Source organism: Stigmatopora argus, chromosome 16 (genome assembly GCF_051989625.1).
Source record: "Stigmatopora argus isolate UIUO_Sarg chromosome 16, RoL_Sarg_1.0, whole genome shotgun sequence".
NCBI classification, from domain to species: domain Eukaryota; kingdom Metazoa; phylum Chordata; class Actinopteri; order Syngnathiformes; family Syngnathidae; genus Stigmatopora; species Stigmatopora argus.
This window is the reverse complement of record NC_135402.1, coordinates 74,271-91,625: the sequence shown is the minus strand read 5'-3', so window position 1 is coordinate 91,625 and position 17,355 is coordinate 74,271. Positions and strand designations below refer to the sequence as shown.

The window sequence follows — 17,355 nt, the reverse complement described above, 5'->3', positions numbered from 1 at the left end:
TTCATCTGACTCGCAGTATCCGTGTCAGGCTGACATGGAGCCCGCTTTGGTAACCTCCCTCCCTCCCTCCCTCCCTCCCAAAACTCCCTCCTTCCCTCCCTCCGTCCCGCTATTTTTATCCGTCCCGTCGACCGCACAATAGCTTTCACCTCGCAGATTATGGCCCTTTCATCCTAATGTTTGCTTGTCTGCACTTTGCACCCGCCCACGCGCAGCCGGCATCTGCCGCGGCATCCCGTCAAAAGGGAGCCCGTCAAAATGGAGCCCGTCAAAACAGAGCCTGTCCAAACGGAACCCGTCAAAACGGAGCCTGACTGGGGACCCGGAAAAAGCATGTCAGAAAAGCCAGGCCCCGCCTGCTCCCAACTCCCGTTTGCGCGGCGCCGGGTGAGCGGCAAGGTCATTAGCGATCTCCGAGCGAAGCGCGGCGGTCGCTCGGCCGGCCGGCCGGGGATTAGGCTCCGTAATGGGGTTTGGAGGATTGCTGGGATTTTCAGATCTACGGCGTTACGGCGCCAGGGGTATAATCACCGGCCGGGCGGGAGGCAACAACAAAACGTACGGGCGGGAGCCGACAACAATCCCTCCAACCAAACCCCGACGTAGCGCCCTCTTGTAAAATCCATCCGCTTCCCACGGTGGTTTGCTCCGCCGACTCCCGTTGATTTGACCATCCTATCTGCAAGCGTTCGGTGCCCTGCGCCGGGCCAGCCTCATCGCCGTTGCTTCACCGCTACCACGAGAGACCAGAGAAAAAGGGCTTTATTGTGTCCGATGGGAAGTCGCGACCATCGGTATAGGAGACGTTTCTCAATTGAAAAAAAGGCAAGACCGAGGAGGATGGCTTTATAGGTCAAAGGTCATCTTGACAGTGTTTGGCTTTCTCTGTTGAAATGATCATTTGGACCCATCCGCTGTGGATTCCTCTAGCTAGGACGCAAAAGTGGCCTCTTTTGTTTTTCTTCCACGTAGGACAAACACTCCTTTTTGTTTCCTCCATTTCCTCTTGTGTCTGTGACCACTTCAGCAGCGCATCATTTTCTTCTCTCTACTTGACTCGGCTTTGGATTCTAAATGCGTATTTGAGTTGCAATCACTACACGCACTTTAAAGAAGGAAACCCACGAGATTGTTTTTTTCCATTCCATCTTTGTGCATCCAGTGGGATGAAAATGGAAAAAAAGTATCTGCGTAACTCCGCTAACAAACGACCCATTTACCTCTTGCTCACCTTTGTCCCCCCCCCCCAAACAAAAACAAAAACAAAACGCCTCCGCCCACACACGCACACGCAAATCTATTCTGAGCCGGTATTTTTCTAAAGCCGCAAAGTCCCGTCTTTTCGAGAGAGGCGTCGGTGGATTTTATATCCACGGCGGGAAAATCAAGTCGGTGAATCCCGCGCCGTCCGACGTCCGTGTCCTATTTACGCGGTGAATGCACATTATAGCGGCGGCAATTATATGGGCTGCAAAATATTCCGCTCCATGTCATTACCTAAAGACGTTAAAGCGACTTTGTGGGAGCCGCTCGGTGGCCCGAGCCTCCGTGGCGTCGGCCACGCCCGCCCGGATGTTTACGATGCGCCGGCGGCTTTCAATTAGCCACGTGGCTTGAAAAGAGATGAAAAAAGCCCAGGGTGCCAATGAGGATCAAACGGGACGGATGGCAAGCAAATAGGAGGGCGGCTTCTGGAGGCAAGAGAAACAAGTCCATCAATGAGCGCGGGCGAAAGGCGGCAGGCGGCAGGCACTCCGCCGCCGCCGCCGCCGCCTCCCTGATGGATTTGTAGCAGGGACGCGAGGCCGCGGCCCCAGCTGCTGGGAATGGGCGCCACGACCAGATGGAGTCAGCGCTCTCATTTAAACGCATCTCGCCAGGCTATTTCTCAGCCCACGGCGCACCGCTGTTTGTCTTCCCCTTTGGGAGATTGGCTGTTTTTTTTTTTTTCCTCCTTTGATTTTTTGTTATGATTTGCAGGCGGCGCTAACTCGGAGGTCCAATCAAAGTGGCGAAAAAACAAAGCGGAAACCCAGGCGGAGGATCCAAAGATAATGAGCCAACAAAGAGAAGTCACAGGGAACCGGCGGCTGACACACCAGGCCACGCACGACAGGTGAAAATAATCACGACCGAGGAAAAAAAGCTGTCCCTTTTCATTCCAAGTCGGTGAAAATACAGCCGGGGGGGGAAAAGCTGCCGTGCGGACGAGGACAGACCAAAGAGTTGCGCCGAGCGCACCATCTCGTCAAATATTCCGGCCGGCGGCGCGCGACCGGTGCTTGTCTCTGGCTCCGGTCCGTGGCGTCGGATCGACCCGTGCATTTTGCCCGAAAGCTATTCTCCGTCCGCCTCATTGAAATCCGGCGCCATCTTTGGCCTGGCTGTTGCCTGGAGACCCTTTTGGCCCGACGCCAGCCAGAGGAAAGGTGAGGAGAGAAAGAAAAGTAGGTCAGCGTCAGGGAGACGCGCCATGGTGTCAAAGCAAAGACTCTATTTACAACGCACCCGTGCGGGACGTGTCGAGAGGCGAGAGGCGAGAGGCGAGAGATAAACGCGCCCTTGCCCGCACCGCACGTGGTTCTCGGCTGACGGCCACCCGATTGACCCGAGCGACCCTCCCCCGGGCTCCCGGGACCTGAACCTCCGGAGTGGCATCTCCCCTTTGTCGCGGGCTATCGCGACCTAAACCTTGTCCTGCTAATAGGCAGCGTGTCTTCTTCAAAGCGGGTTGAGCTCTCAGTCCAACCTTTGACCTCCTCCGCCTGACTGGAGCGCCATTGCAGAAATCAATTGAAGCATCACTCACTCACTCCCTCACTGGGACTCGGGTCCAGCCCCAACATTGCTTTTCAACGGCGCTCTTCTCTTTCACTCCACTAAGCAAGCCCTAAGGCAGATGATTGTTGTCACAAGTTAGCAGAGACAAAAGTGATATTTAAAGTGGGTGATTTTTCCAAGACTGCTCACATACAAGCCAAGCCGTGATAAAACAAAAAACAAGCAAACAAACAAAGGCGGAGCGCCAAACGTGCCGTATATTTAATCGTGGGCTTAGTAAAGAGCTGAAAGGCAACAAATGGCTCAGCAGCTCGGAGGAGACTTTCCTTGCGACAGAAGGATCGGCGCTCGCCAATGCATTGACGAGCGTGCACGCGGCAAATTTTGGAACTTTTCCACGTGTCGTGTGTTTATTATGGAGGCCGGCCCGGGCTTCCGCGTGGCTCGGCGGCCGCTTTCTCTCGCCGCGCTCATCTGAGCCTTTGCAAGCGCAATTGTGACAGTGAAAGAGAAACAATTGGGAAGCATGTGTTGCCCACACACACACACACACACACTTTCCATCCCACCCAAGCTGCTGAGCGTCAGACACTAATGCCTCGAGATAGATGGCGGACTCTCGGGTATTCTAACATGAGCGACTAACGGCACAGGATTAAAACAAGCGTTGGGCCTCACCTACGGGGGGAGGGACGGCACTCCCGCGGAGTCACAGAGGCCTCCCCCCCCCCCGCCGGTCCTGCCACCCTTTCGCCATGCCGTCCACCCGCCTGCCTGACGCTAAATGAACACAGACTTGTGCCGAGGATAAAAAAAAGCAGCTTCAACTGCTAGACTAAGCCTTGAAAATAATGGCGAAATGCGCTGTGCCTTTTTACTGCTGCTTCCCTCCTTCCTTCCTTCCTTCCTTCCTTATCCCTGCCATGATTGAATCCCCATTTTCATTTGCATATAAACAACTAGCCGCCTTTCTCAAGGTTTCTAATTAAATCTTTTGGACATAGATCTTACGGCACCTTCAGACAGTCCTGAAGGTTCATTGCCACGCGGACTTTGACTAACACAGCATCAATTTTCACATACACACACACACACACACACACAAAGGTTTTGTGTTGTTTTTGGAACCAGACCGTGAGGAACATGATGATGAGTGCACATTTCAATGGTTATTGATATCGGAATGCTCTTCGACGAGATGCATGTATGTAGAATGAGTGTGTAGAAACCGACTTGAAATTCCATTTAATGTCCGTCCATAGTTAGGCCAGAAGCAATTAAGGTAAGTGCAATCTGCTAGGACGGAAAGATGAGCTTTGATGTTGTGCTCCCATGTGGCTTGCAACAGTCCAATATTTCTGGAGCCTTTCTGCATCAGGGGAAAAAGAAAAAGAAGAAGAAGAAGAAGAAGAAAAAAAAAAAGGACTGCTTTGATGTGCTACTCCCACAGCCAAAAGTCCTGCTAAATGCAGCAGAACCAGAAGAACATCAATCACTCCCTTGCATTGGGGCTACTTTACGTGAGCTGAAATTCTCCCTGAAAATTGTCAGCCAGCTCGTCGAGCCACGCGTACATTGTGCTTACGTAACCCGTGGATTCTCACGTACGCCAGACAGCGCCGCGCTCCTTTCATTTGCCGTTCTCTGGTCGGAGAGACGGCCACCCGTTTGGCCACCCGTTTGGCCACCCGGAATGTCAAGTCCCAGTGAAGACTTTGGAGCTTGTCACGACAGGCCACGAGTCCGGCCGGCCGGAAGGGCCGGATTGCCCAATCAATAAATAACAAGGACTCCCTCAAGTGGCTCATTTGACACCGTCAATAAAATGGTGGGAAACAAGGGTCTGTTCTGACTCCCATTTTCGGAACTTGTTGGAAAAGGGCCCCCGCGTGAATTTGAAGGCTGCAAAAATGGCTTGGAGTGCTTGAAATCCGTCCAAAGGTCTTGCTTTGCCAGCCTTGTTCGCGCGCGGCAAGAAAATGGGATTTGTTTTCCCAAATAGGATTAGGAAACGCCAGCGATCAGCGGTCGGGGGAGACCGCCTTCGCTGGCCCCCGCCCGCCACGTGCGCCCACCCCCGTGTGACCAACACCAATTTGCGGCGTCACCGAGGCAAAAGAAATAGGGTGCCATTGAGGGAGGGCACACCTTTTCTTTTGGATTTTTTGGGGGGGGGGGGGGGGGGGGCAGGTGGTGTTGTAAAATTGATGATTTATTTATTTATTTTGCAGAGTGTGCAGGCTACCGACCACGGGAATTTTCATGTCACAAACGTCACGTCTGCACGGATGCGCCTCTTTCAAAGGCGTCCACTGATGTGACGGCGATTGACGTGATTGTGAAAATGACACTGAGCAAACGTATGGTATCACTCCGACATTATTATTGTGCTTTCCCTTCAGAGATCTCCGGGCGATACGAGAAACCGCTCCGCTCTCGTTTATTCTCTAGCAAAAAAGAAATCAAAAATCATCCTGCCTATTTGTTTATATTTTAAAGAGAAAGCTGGAGCTGAATAACAGAGATGCTTTTTGTCTCAAATCCGACGGTTACTTCATATCTTTATATCGTTCTGTTTTTCCTTTTTTTTTAAAAAAAAAAATGCTACTGTTAGTCTAGGTTTTATTTGACATTTGATCTGCTGTTGCTTTTAGTCACGTAAAAGTCTACATCAAATACATGAGTCAGACCTAAAGGACAACGTTTAAAGGCTGTTGTTGTTTGCTTTTTAACCCTTTGTAACACCCTTTTTTCTCCTTTTCCTGCCAATTGGGGCAGTTCCAGACATGGTTTTAAATGCTTTTAACCTTTACCATTGCCCCGCCCCCCTCTCTCTCTCTCTCTCCCTATCAGGCAATGAAAGAGAGAAAGAGGGAGGGATAGGACTCAGAGAGAGTGACAGCGTGTCACTGACAAGCGACAACAAACGGTGACGAAGTATGAAGCTATGACTAATAATGTGTCCAGCCAATGACATGAAGCGGATCACGTCACGTGGGTTTACTTTCGCCGCATGAGGAAATGGTAACGACATCGATTGGCAGCCAATGAATGTCATTGACAGCGCTTTATGCGTACGTGTCCGAGTTTTGAAATGGAGCTAACGCTTCGGTGGAATTGCTGCCAAGCTAAGCTAAAATAAGGCAAGCCAAGCTAAACTAAGGCAAGCCAAGCCAAGCCAAGCTAAGCTAAAATAAGGCAAGCCAAGCCAAGTCTCTATTGTGGCGAAACGAGCCAAAGTCAAAAAGAAATGCGCTTCCTTTCAGATGGAATGTCTGTCGGTGTATGTGCCAATCGAACAAGCAGTCAAACTTGGAGAGATTTTTTGGGGTCTTTTTCAAGTGAGAAAACACAAAACATACAGCGTAGCTAAAGTTGGGAGTTTTCTGACGGAAATATATGGACTAAATAGAAGATGGACTAATGACCCCGAGCGAGACATTCAGCAGAAAAGTCATTTGAATGACAATGCCAGGTGACAAGAACCGACGTGAAAAATCAGGTAAGGTTTAAGTCACATTTCTCATCTCATCTCTCATCTCAACCGTACATGTATTAAGAGGTTTTATTTATGGATATTAACCATGACGTTTGATTATGACTGAATCATTTATGGGTAGTACAATCGGCCAAGAGTTTTGAGAATGACACAAATGTTACATTTTCACAAAGTCTGTTCCTTCAGGGATTTTAGAGCTTTGCCAGATGTTTCTATGCTTTGATGACGGCGTTCAATTAGAATTCGTATCAAAAGCTTTTATTGAGAATGACATGCAATAGATCAATATTTGCAGTGTTGACCTTTCTTTTTCAAGACCTGTGCAATTCTCCCTGGCATTCTGTCCATCAACTTCCCAACCAAATCCTGCAATTGTTGCGTAACCAATGCTTGGAGTTTGTCAAAATTTGGGCTTTTTTTGATTGTCCGCCTGCCTCTTGAGGATTGGCCACGAGTTCCCAATGAGATTAAGATCTGGAGAGTTTCCTGGCCCAGGGCCCAAAATGGTAATGTTTTGTTCCCTGGCCCAAGCCATTTTGTTATGACCTTTGCTTTCTGGCCAGCCCGTGGAGCCTGTGGAGCCCGTGCCTCGCAAATCAACTTGTAGGCCTGGCTCACTCTAACTGGTGGTGACACAATTTGGGCGTTTCATCGCGAGCGAGCGCCCGTCTTCTCGTCCTTGCGCCGCCGTCGTCTGAGCCACAACCACGGCCCGCCAGGCCCCAATCGGCGCTAAATCGCCTTAAGCCCAACCAAATCCTCCCGAGCTTTGAATGGCGTCTAGCGCCGGGACGGCGGGATGGCTGAAAATGGAATGATACTTTCCGCGGGGTTTTCTGGCGGTTGGGGGTAATCGTTGACGATTTCGCCTTTGTCTCCGTCGCCGTTGACGGATGCGTTGTTGCACAACATGCCGTGATAAGCCCTTGTCTTGCCCACGCTGACGGGACGGGATGGGATGGGACGGGACGTGACGTGAGAGGGAGTTTTGGGCCTCCGGGGCAACCTTTAGATTAGATGTCGAGTCGGAGCAAATCCATTGGGCACAATCACCCCGTAACAATGCGTGTCGTTCTTTGTCTGTCCTCGCGTGTCCCCGGAAAGGCCGTCAAAGTGTCACCGCTGATAAATGACCTCGACGGGCACCTGTGAAACACCACACTGGAGGGGAGCCCCAAACCTGCCATTTTTCCCCCAAAAAGGGCTCCGGCTCCGACACCGGCTCCGACACCGGCTCCGAAGCGGAGGCGGAGCCGGCGCCGGCGCGCTGGGTGACAAAATCGACTTTGGAGGGAAGCCAGTACATCCCACGACTCCCTGGTGTCAGAGCTGGTTTCTCTCCGCTCCCTTGCAGTGATCATTCATCACGCCGCGCCGTCACAGAAGGCGAGGCGAGAAAAGAAGAGAAGAAAAGAGAAGAGAAGGCAGCTCATGCATCTCCGCCGTGCAGCTGCCTCTTGGAAAGGGGCGACGGACGGGGTGGGGGAGGGCTGCCGTCTAATCAGCTGCTTCCTCCATGCCCCCGAAATAGCTCACCCGCATCAACTGGATGGCACGCAACCGGCTTCATCGCCAATCAAACGAGTCGCCCGTCCTTTGTGACCAAAGTCCACCGAAGGCAGCGCCACCTGAGCCAATTCCACGTCTTGACGCTATCCCGCCTCGTTACGTCACTGGCGTGAGCCGAGGCGAAACCTACGCGCGTACCTGCGTACCTGCGTACCTGCGTACGTTCTGTGCCGTCAGGTGGCTTTGAGCGGGACGCCCGGAAAGATAAAGAGGTCAACGTGACCCACTTTGTGCTTGGGATGAGCCACTGGCCAAAGCGGATGCAAAATGTGTCGAGCCAAATCAAAAGACAAAAGAGAAGAAGGCGTCGAGATGAAGAAATGAACAGACTGGGTTGGTTGCCAGACTTGAAGCTCTCACGGAAGGGAAAAGACGCTCGCCGAGTTGCCTTTTATCTTTCTTTGCCGGAGCAAACCATCCGCACTTTGTCTGAGAGCACGCATGTGCACGTGACTTTGCTTTTGCTTTTTCAGCAGCTCCTAGAAAGTGAGGCAGGCAGGCAGGCCCTCTTGCCAAAGGAAAGATACATTTTTCCCCCATATTTATTTTAGGGCGGCTGAGTATTTGCTTGTATTTTCCGCCATCGTCACTACGAAGAAATGGCCTCTTTTTGTTCTGTCACAAAAGCAGATGAATATCGCCGGCGCACGCTCGCACCACGACGGTCGGCAGCGGCCGCCAATTAAGCAAATGCCGTTCCGCCGACAATTTCACTTAGCCGCGCTAATTGACGTGGCGTGCTCCGCGGTGTTTTCCGGCGGACGACATTGAACTGCTCCCGTGAATTAAGCAAATGCATCACACGTAAGCCGGCCTTTAAAAACATTTTAATAGCGCTCGGTCGGCTCCATCCATTTTGGTCAGCAGCGGTCTGGCTCTGCTGCTCACTTGCTCATTATTTGCATGAGCGTTTGTTTCCCGTTTGCCGCGTGTTCTGCGTCACGCCGGGCCCTGCCTTCCTTGGCCTTTCCCGCTCGCTCCATCGTTTGGTGACAAAGTGACTCCTGCTGTTAAAAGTTTGCAAGAGGAGAAATCCCATCCAACTCTTTAGCATTTTCATCACTCCCTCTAGGATAGGCATTGACAGCTCTGGAAGAAATAATCATACTAAGTGAGAGAGAGCTAGCCTATTTGAGACAAGAGTTAGAGAGCAGGAAAGAGGAGCCTTCCCACTGGCTCATTACGAGCACGTCCCGTTCCCGTGCTTTTTTTGTCCCTCCAAAAAATCATGGCCAACGGCAGACTTCATTTTGGTGTGTTGCACGCGCACAATGGTTCAAGACCGAAGACACGCACCATCCGGATGAGCGGAGGAGTTGAGCGGCGTCCCCCGGGCGCTCATCTCGTCCGCTCCGTCGCGAGTAGGGTAGTTTGGGTCCGGACCCAAAAGAAGGCGGAGATGAGGAGAAGACCATGGGGTGAAAATGTGCCGGCCACATTTCACTTATCTCTTACTTCTATGAAAAGCGGCGTTCTGTAAATGAAAGGAGCTTGGAAGATAACAAGAGGGAAAGGAAAGGGGGGGGGGGGCAAATGCGCAGGGATTCATTAGCGTCAGGAGTCTTGACGAATAGCTCCGAGGGGGTAGAATAGAGAGCGAGCTGCTTTACAAGTGGCCTGCTAAAACACGAGGCTCACGTCACAATTAAGAGCTGAAATGTCCCGGGCCACTCCAAGAAGTCCCAGGCCACGCGTCGCGGTCACCTTGGACACCGGCTGGAGGTCGCTTTGGCGGGACGCTCAATCGCCGTCTGGCGCCGGACTTCAAGTATTCCCGTCCTTCCGTCACGGGTGCCTCCCTCCCTCCTTTCCTCCACGCACACCTTTGGAGATTTGTTTCTCATACGGCATCTGTGGGTGCATTGGCTGTTGCTAAATATGGTGACCCACATTACTGCGCCGCAATCCATTCTTAGATTATGATGTGGAAACGCAGCCAAGCGAGGCACTTTAATCAAAGCCAACCATCCGTTTCCTGCCCGCTCCATCTATCAGACGCGCAGGAAAATACCCTTCCAAAACACGGGCGGATACGGGCTCGGCCGTTGAGGCAAAGCTCTTCAGCTTCTCACTCACTCCTGACTCCAACTGGACGACGCTGGAAACCAGGGCCGCTGCCGCCGCCGTTCCCACGTGGCGGAGAAACGGCGGCCCTTCCCTTCAAAATATCTATTTGGGAACGCAAATAGGGCCACGGGAACACGTCGACATCTTGATGACACTTTGAAAGAAGCCTCGGAAATCCTCGCAGAGAAAAAAAAGGAAAGGGACTGTTTTGTGACTCGTGAATGGAGTCATGTGGAAGCCACCTTCTGGTTTGCTCAAAGATGACGGCTTTAGCTTCTTCGTTTTCATATATATTTTGTCCCCACCGTCGCCTCCCGAACTTCGGCGCCGCCGCCGAGGTCGTTCGTTCGGGTGTGTCTCGGTAAGACGCCACCCTGGGACCGACCGATTTCCGCTTACCCGAGAGATGTGGCTGGCGCTAAACAAGAATGAAAAGGTGCTCTCTATCCATTTGGGTTCCTAGCACACCAAACACCAGACAAGAATTCCTCCCCTTTGGTCATTTGCCATCATTTTTGCCAAGATTGTTGCCATTGACATTCTTTCAGATAGCAGTTTAGATGGCTTTTTTCATATTGAAGCGACACGCATGTACGTGCGTGTGTGTGCGCGCGTGTGTGCGTGTGCGTATGTGCGCGCTGCAACAGGGCTGCCTTCAAAGCGATTTCCCCTCGCGCCAATTGAAGCTTTGGACGTGGCACGGCTTCTCGGCACGCTTTGACTTGTAAGTGCAGCCCGCAGCTAAGCATGCTTCCTGCCAGGATCAAAAGTCAAAAGCCCACCTCGGGCGCAGATGAAAGTCCAATACAAATCCAGACTCAATCCCTCCCCCCCCCAAACTGACCATTAGCCAACACGGAGCGACAAGCGAGAGGTTAAACCAATCCTCCTATCTTGTTGCAATGACTTTTGCTTCTCCCGACGTTCAGCTCCGTGAAGGGGAGCCGCTTTAGATGAAGAATCTGGCCAGGTCCTTCCTTTCGGGGGGGGGGGGAAAAACAAAAGACGGTGCTCATCGCCGCCACGCACGGACGCACACGATGTATTGCTAATGAAGAAGCACTTCAATCTCGATGGGTAGGTAGGGAGAAAGAGAATGAGAGAATGAGAGAATGAGAGAAAGAAAGACCGAGACAGATCTCAATCAAATAAACACTGACATTGATAAGGTGTCTGCCCCAATGTCGGGCGGCTACATCCTCCCTTTCTCTCTTTAGTCTGGTATCGCTCCTGGGATCATTGGAATGTAATTGTCCTTCCCCAAATTCGTTTCCCTAGGCCATTCTCTCCGCTGGGGTGCAAACCCTGAAGGCACGGTTGTTCCCTTGAACTTGCCATTATTTGACTTGTCTTCCCAAAGGCCAGCCATTAAAAAAGGGTGCCGCATTCGGTGCTACTTGAGACCTCTTGCGCAAAGTAGTGCTTGTCGTCCACGTGATGCCTTCCATTTTCCGGAGGCATCTCCTCCAAAGGCTTTTCGGTGCCAATTTCTTGATTTTTTTTTTTTCCCCCCTCTCCTCCATTTGGCTGTGACAAGAAGACGGGTCAAGGTGTTCCATTAAATGTTAGCAATTTAGCAAAGTGCTCCTGAGCAGGCCTTTCTCTTGGCCTGGGTGTGGAGAAAAGGGTGCCGCGCAAGGGTCACCTTCAGCCGGCCACCCGACCAACGGCGCCAGCCTCGTGCCGTGAGCGCGTCTAGTAGGTCACGTGACGAGTTGAAAAATGGAACCGTGCGTAAAAGAGGCTTTCAAAGAGCCGTTATGGTTCTCGCTTAGGCTTTTCCTTTATTGATTCTTGTTCCTGCCTGCGACGGACGGCTCCTCTCATTTTCATCACTCGAAAGCATCCATCGCAAAGGCTAGCAATTTGGATGGGACAAAATGTCAGCTCCCAGGTGACGGCGCCCCAAGTGGAAGAGAGGAGCCTTAGGAACAAATTGGCAACGTGTAAGCAAGGCTCTGTCCGTCTGTCTTGCGAGATCACAAGCTAGCCATCCCCCAATGAATTTCAGAGTCAACTTTCAACCTCGACGTGCAGACAATAAGCCAAATTGCTCCAATGCGACTCTGCTCTCCCCCCCCCAAGGAAAACACCATTAGAGCACGGGGCCATTTTCCGGGCTGACCTTTGAGAGGAAGGGGGACGGCGGGCATGTTTTCCTCTAACGGCAAAAATGAAAAAAAAAAGTGGAAAATGCCATGGTGTTTGGAGGCGATTGTTTACTTTTTTAAAAGGCAGCATTTCCCGCCGCTCCATCACTGTGGGCCTGGATCCTTCCTTCTCAGGAGGAAGGCGCCTTTGGAATTGGGCACCGCTAGAAGGCAATGCTTTATTCCGTGTCATTGGAGACTCCATTCATCAGTGGCATTCTGCCTCAGTCCAAGAGCCAAGATAAATCTAATTGCATAAGTAGGATTATGGAGGTCTCTGTAATATTAAAATCAATACGGGGAGGGCGGGGGGAATTGGTTCAGCCAGTAGCAGCACAGCAAAATTGGCCGATATCCCGTCCTTACGGCTTGGCGTCGCCTCCAAGAAAATCCATTTAAAAACCTCACCACGACACCTAATCATTCAAAACTCCAGGGATTATTTCCTGCACACTTTACTGGCTGATATACGCGCACGGTACGGAGGCCTACGTACCGTAGGTCCACCCCCTCCTTCTCCAGACCCAGTTTTCAACTGTGCAAAATTCACTCGGAAGGCATGTACCGATAACGGCGGCCGGTTGGAGGATAGGAGCGGAAAAATATTCCGCGGTGAAAAAGCAAATCTGTGGAAAAGACGGGCGGGCGCCGCCGAGGAGCCACTGGCGGGCGGACCAGCCGGGCGCAGAGCCAAAATTGAAAAGGAAAATCATGCTCCGGCAAGACGTATGGCCACGGCTGCGGATGGCTGCCGCTCGCCGTTAATTAGGACTCCCAGTTCAGGGTTAGGGTGACTGGCGTGGCGTCGCAAGCAGGCGCCAAACACCAAACAATGGTGCGGGCGGCAAGCTTTGGCCAGTCGCCTCAATCAATCCTCCTTCCCGCTCGGAGTAGACGCCTACAATCTGTCTGATTTAATGGGGGGGGGGGGCTGACAAGTAAGGAGGAAGGAGGCCGTCCAAAAATTCCAACCGGAGCCAAGCGCGTATTCATACGGAGGAGTGAAGGGGAGGCCACGCATTGGCAGAAAGATAAAAGACCCTGGGAGGAGTGAAAGACGGTCCGGGAAAACGGCCTTCTTTTCGGGAGCCGCTGCATATTTTGTGCCCAGTTTCAAAGATAAAAATCGGCAAAGTCTGCATCATTCAAACCTGCGTTTTTGGACAGCCAGGCCCGAATGTGCAAAGAGAGAGAAAAGGTGGCGTCATTAGTTGAAAAGAAAGCGTGTGTCACGCCTTGCGTGACACACGCTTTGGACTTGCAGCTCACTCTTGCACCAAATGGCACTGGCCCGATTTGCCCGCCCGGCGGTCCGAGCGACACTTTTCCGTGCGTCCAAATGCCCCGCCCTCCTCGGCACCGAGGCACGCTCCGACTCGCTCTCCTCCGGTGTCCCGCGGGCACGCTGGCACGCTGGCAGTCGACAGATGGCCAAGGAGGCGAGCAAATAGAAATGGAGGCTCCGCTTACGACGCCAGCAGCAAATAGCAAAGCGCCGACAACATCCGGATGGGTGGGGAGCTCCGACGAGCAGACTCTGACCTTCAAATGGTGAATTTCGCCCCTTCCCCAACTTGATTTGGACTCCTTTTATTAGGGACGAGTCCAAATCAACAATTGATGCCTCCCCTCGTTTGAATCCCATCCCACTGGCCAGATGAGAGCCATGATGATGAAGAGAATTAGGCATGAATTTGCTCGCGCTTGATTTGTTTGGCAGCGTAAACCCCAGGAAAGAATCGCTTTGATGCCGATTTCAAAGGGGATGGCGGAGTGCTCGAATGGCATTGACCGGCTTCTAATCCGCCGTCTCTTCATGGCGTGCCCTAAAATAGGGTAGGAACGGTAGGAACGGTCCAATAGGCCAGCGTGAGCAGAGGCCAGATGGTATCTCCCCGCGCTTCGAGGCAAACTGCTTCGGGAGCATCCGCTGATTCAGCGACAAAACTTTGCAGTCAGTCTCGATCAATTGGGTATTCTAGTAAGTTCAAATCTGAAGTGAGATCTCGGGCTCTTTCGCTCCGATCTGCTCAACGACGCTCCGTCCCTCCCGGCCGGCAGGCCGGCTCTTTGAACCATCCACACGGGGTGTCTCTAATCCCATTGGGGGGATTAGTCCACTGCAAATCTCCCAAGCAACTCTGGGTGGGAAAAAAAGGAGCCGCCTGGCGGCGTAGCCGTCCGCTCGCCTGCCTTCGGCCCGGGATCCGTCCCCGCCGGTGGCGCCATGATTGGGAGTGCCGATGGCCGTCTGTCTCCCGCCGGTGGCGCTTTGATTGCGAGTGCCAAAGGTCGTCCGTCTCTCCGTCTCCAAAGAAAGAAGGGTTCGGAATTGAAGCCCAAAACCGGGCTTTGGCGCAAAGGATGCCGCACGTTTCGGCCAGCGGGCGGGCTGCATTCTCTGGAATCTGGCAAAAACGCAGCCTTTCCCGCGCCACGCGGCAGGCGTCAGCGGGAGGGCGACGCCCCCGCTCGGAGCCAGCCATTTGTGGAAATGCAAATGTGATTTTGCTAATCCTCCCGCTCCCGTCTTGCACATTTGGATGCTCATCTAAACATTCCTCAAGCCTGACCCTGCCCTATCGGCGGCGCACAAAACAAAGGTTGCTACGCGACTCTTGGCGCTCGACTGGAGACACTGCGGGGAAGCACATGAGAAAATGCTGTCACCAAAAATCCATTTTCCATGGCCCTTTGCACCGGGCAATGCTTTTCAAAACATGGCAAGGAAATATGTCAAGACGCGCTTAAATCCCAATCGGAGTTTGAAATCAGTGCGTGCGTGCGTGCGTGCGTGCGTGCGTACGCGCGTACGCTCAATGTTCGGGACGACTCGTTTCCTTGGACCGGATGGCTCGCTGCCGTTTTCTCCCACGATTTCACGTCGACGGAGCATCTCTCGGACGGACGTCCGTCCGTTCCAAACGAGGGTCAGTGTTAGTTAGGTCTGCGTTCAAGTATGTTTTATTCTTCGGCTTTTGCTTTTGGATTCCCTGCCCTTTGTCTCTCTCCGTCTTATTAAAAGCGTTTTGGAATCGAATGGAATGCTTTTTATTGTCCTTATACAAGTATAATGAGATTTCAAGCTTTCACCACGTCGTGCACCAATAACAGTGCGCCACCGTTCCCACCTCCCGCTTTCCCTGCAATTGGGCCCACCGCACGCGCCCCATTTCACGTCCGCCCTACGTGACACACGGGTCGGCCTTGTCAACAAGGATCATTAAAACGAGGGAGAAGGGGGGGAAAGACTACTTGCTTTGTTTGTTAACAAAGTTGAGCTTTTTAAATGATGGCGTGATGAAAGGCGGATGGATTCACTTGCTGTGAGTCTCAAGAGGCATGACTCACTTCTTTGCAAGTTAGCGCGAGCCTTGATGCAGACAAGAACTTTACCAAAAATAACATTGGGCAAACTTTCAAACACTTTGACGTTTTTCAACGCCACTTGTGATCTATTTCTCGCATGGAGCTCGTGTCTTTTTCGAGAGAAAAAAACGTCGCTTGTGGACTTTGGGGCTTGCTTCCCTCCCTCCCTCCATCCCTCCCTCCCCCGTGGTAAAATGAGCAAAATCAAGCATGGACATGGAATAGAGAGGACAAGTGGCCATTGAAATTGGGCTTTTTATGTCAGCACAAATGAGCACACGACGGCACACGCTCCAATATTTTTGCCACTTGTCTGGATCTCATTAACATCTCTTCATTATGTTAATGATACTCCAAAAACCATTGTGAGTATGAGAAACCCAATTTCTCTCTCTACGCTTGTGGCTGAATGCCCACAAGGACGGAAAAAAGTAGAACCCTGAGTTTGAAATAAAGCCTAGTGACACACTTTGAATGGCTGGTCAAAAGGAAAGATGAAATCTATTTATGAACTTCAATATGGATGAGGAAAATGCCTGATCTCAAGATCACATGAGTAAATAAAAGTAGAAAACATCCAGCGTAAGTTGCCACTGTGAAAATATCGATCTTCCCTTTGGGGACCTTTTAAAGACCATTGGAATATTGTGGAGGACACAAAGACGCCACCAGCTCGCCGAGCCAGCGGATGGCTTGCCGACGTTTTTGCACTCTGTGGACATATTTTTCCATCACCTTTTCAATGCGGGTGGGGGTCGCCCGTTGGATGGAAGGAAGGCTGCACCGTGAAAGGATGCCACATACAAACTATTTTTAAACGCCGACTGCTCATTTCAGGTCAGCGTAGAGACAACGCGTCAAAGGAAAGCGCCCGGCGCTCAAGGGAAAACCTCTTTGGAGAGCAACGCGCGTGGAAGAAATGCGCTTTTTGTGCCGTGGCCCAAACCTCCCTTCCTCCCTCCCCTCCACCGCTTTGAAAAGACGGCCTAGCTTCTCCGTGGCCGTCTCCAAGTCGGGGAAAATTTCAGCCTGCCTGTCATCGAGCTTTGGAGTTGCTCCGGAATCGGACGCCGTCCACTGAGGAACATCGCCCCACCTAGCCAATCCACCGCCCGCCGAGGGCTCGGGGTTACGCTTAGGGTTAACTGACGCGTTGACGTCCGGGCGCTGGGCCGCTGGAGGCTGCCTCATCTGAGACAAATCAAACACCGCCGGCCGCTTCCATATTGTCTTTATTTTTTCCGAATCATCATCGACATCATCAAAATGTTTACAAAACATTTTCTCTCCAATAAGTTGGCGTTGGGGATTACCGGGTCGCCGCGAGAACGCTCCAAGAGAAGCCAAGCCCAAATGAGAGACCAAGGAAGAAACTAGCCAGCAAAACGATGCGGCGGCTATTTACGCCCTCCGGAAATACAAAGGGAGGGAGGGACGGAGGGCAGCCAGCGGGGTTTCCGTGCTTTTGCACATTTACAGTAGGGGACTGGGAAATAAAGGGGAGGAAAGGGAGACGTCTATCTGATATTGCTTTCTGTCAGCTCCCCTCTGCTCTCTCTCTCTCTCTCTCTCTCTCTCTCTCTCTCTCTCTCTCTCACACACACACACACACACTGGGGTGACACTTGACACAAATGCGGGAATGAGGTGACTCCGTTCAAATCGGTGAAGCTATCAGCTTCCCACTTGGCATCCCTGGCCTACGCCAGGCAAACGACAAAGGGAAAAATAAAACCAAAAAACGGGGATGATAAGGTGTCATATGATTCTGTGGAGGAGGACCACTGACACCATTCATGGCTGAGTCGGAGACCATAGCGCCCACGGGACAAAACTCCAAAGCAAAACGGTCGTGGAACGATAAGGATCGGCGGGAGGCTGACATTAGCATCTGTAGTGGGGACACGGGCCAAAGGAGGT

At 52.0% G+C, this 17,355-nt stretch overlaps 1 protein-coding gene across 1 annotated transcript in view; it reads left to right on the top strand.

The window, feature by feature from the left end:
• stoml2 (stomatin (EPB72)-like 2) overlaps window positions 1-13,875 on the top strand; it is a 42,807-nt gene extending 28,932 nt beyond the window's left edge. The window contains exon 11 of the mRNA XM_077622467.1: window positions 13,866-13,875. The gene's annotated coding sequence lies outside the window, so the exon portion shown is untranslated. The remainder of the gene's footprint in view (window positions 1-13,865) is intronic.
• The last annotated feature ends 3,480 nt before the right edge of the window (window positions 13,876-17,355 follow it).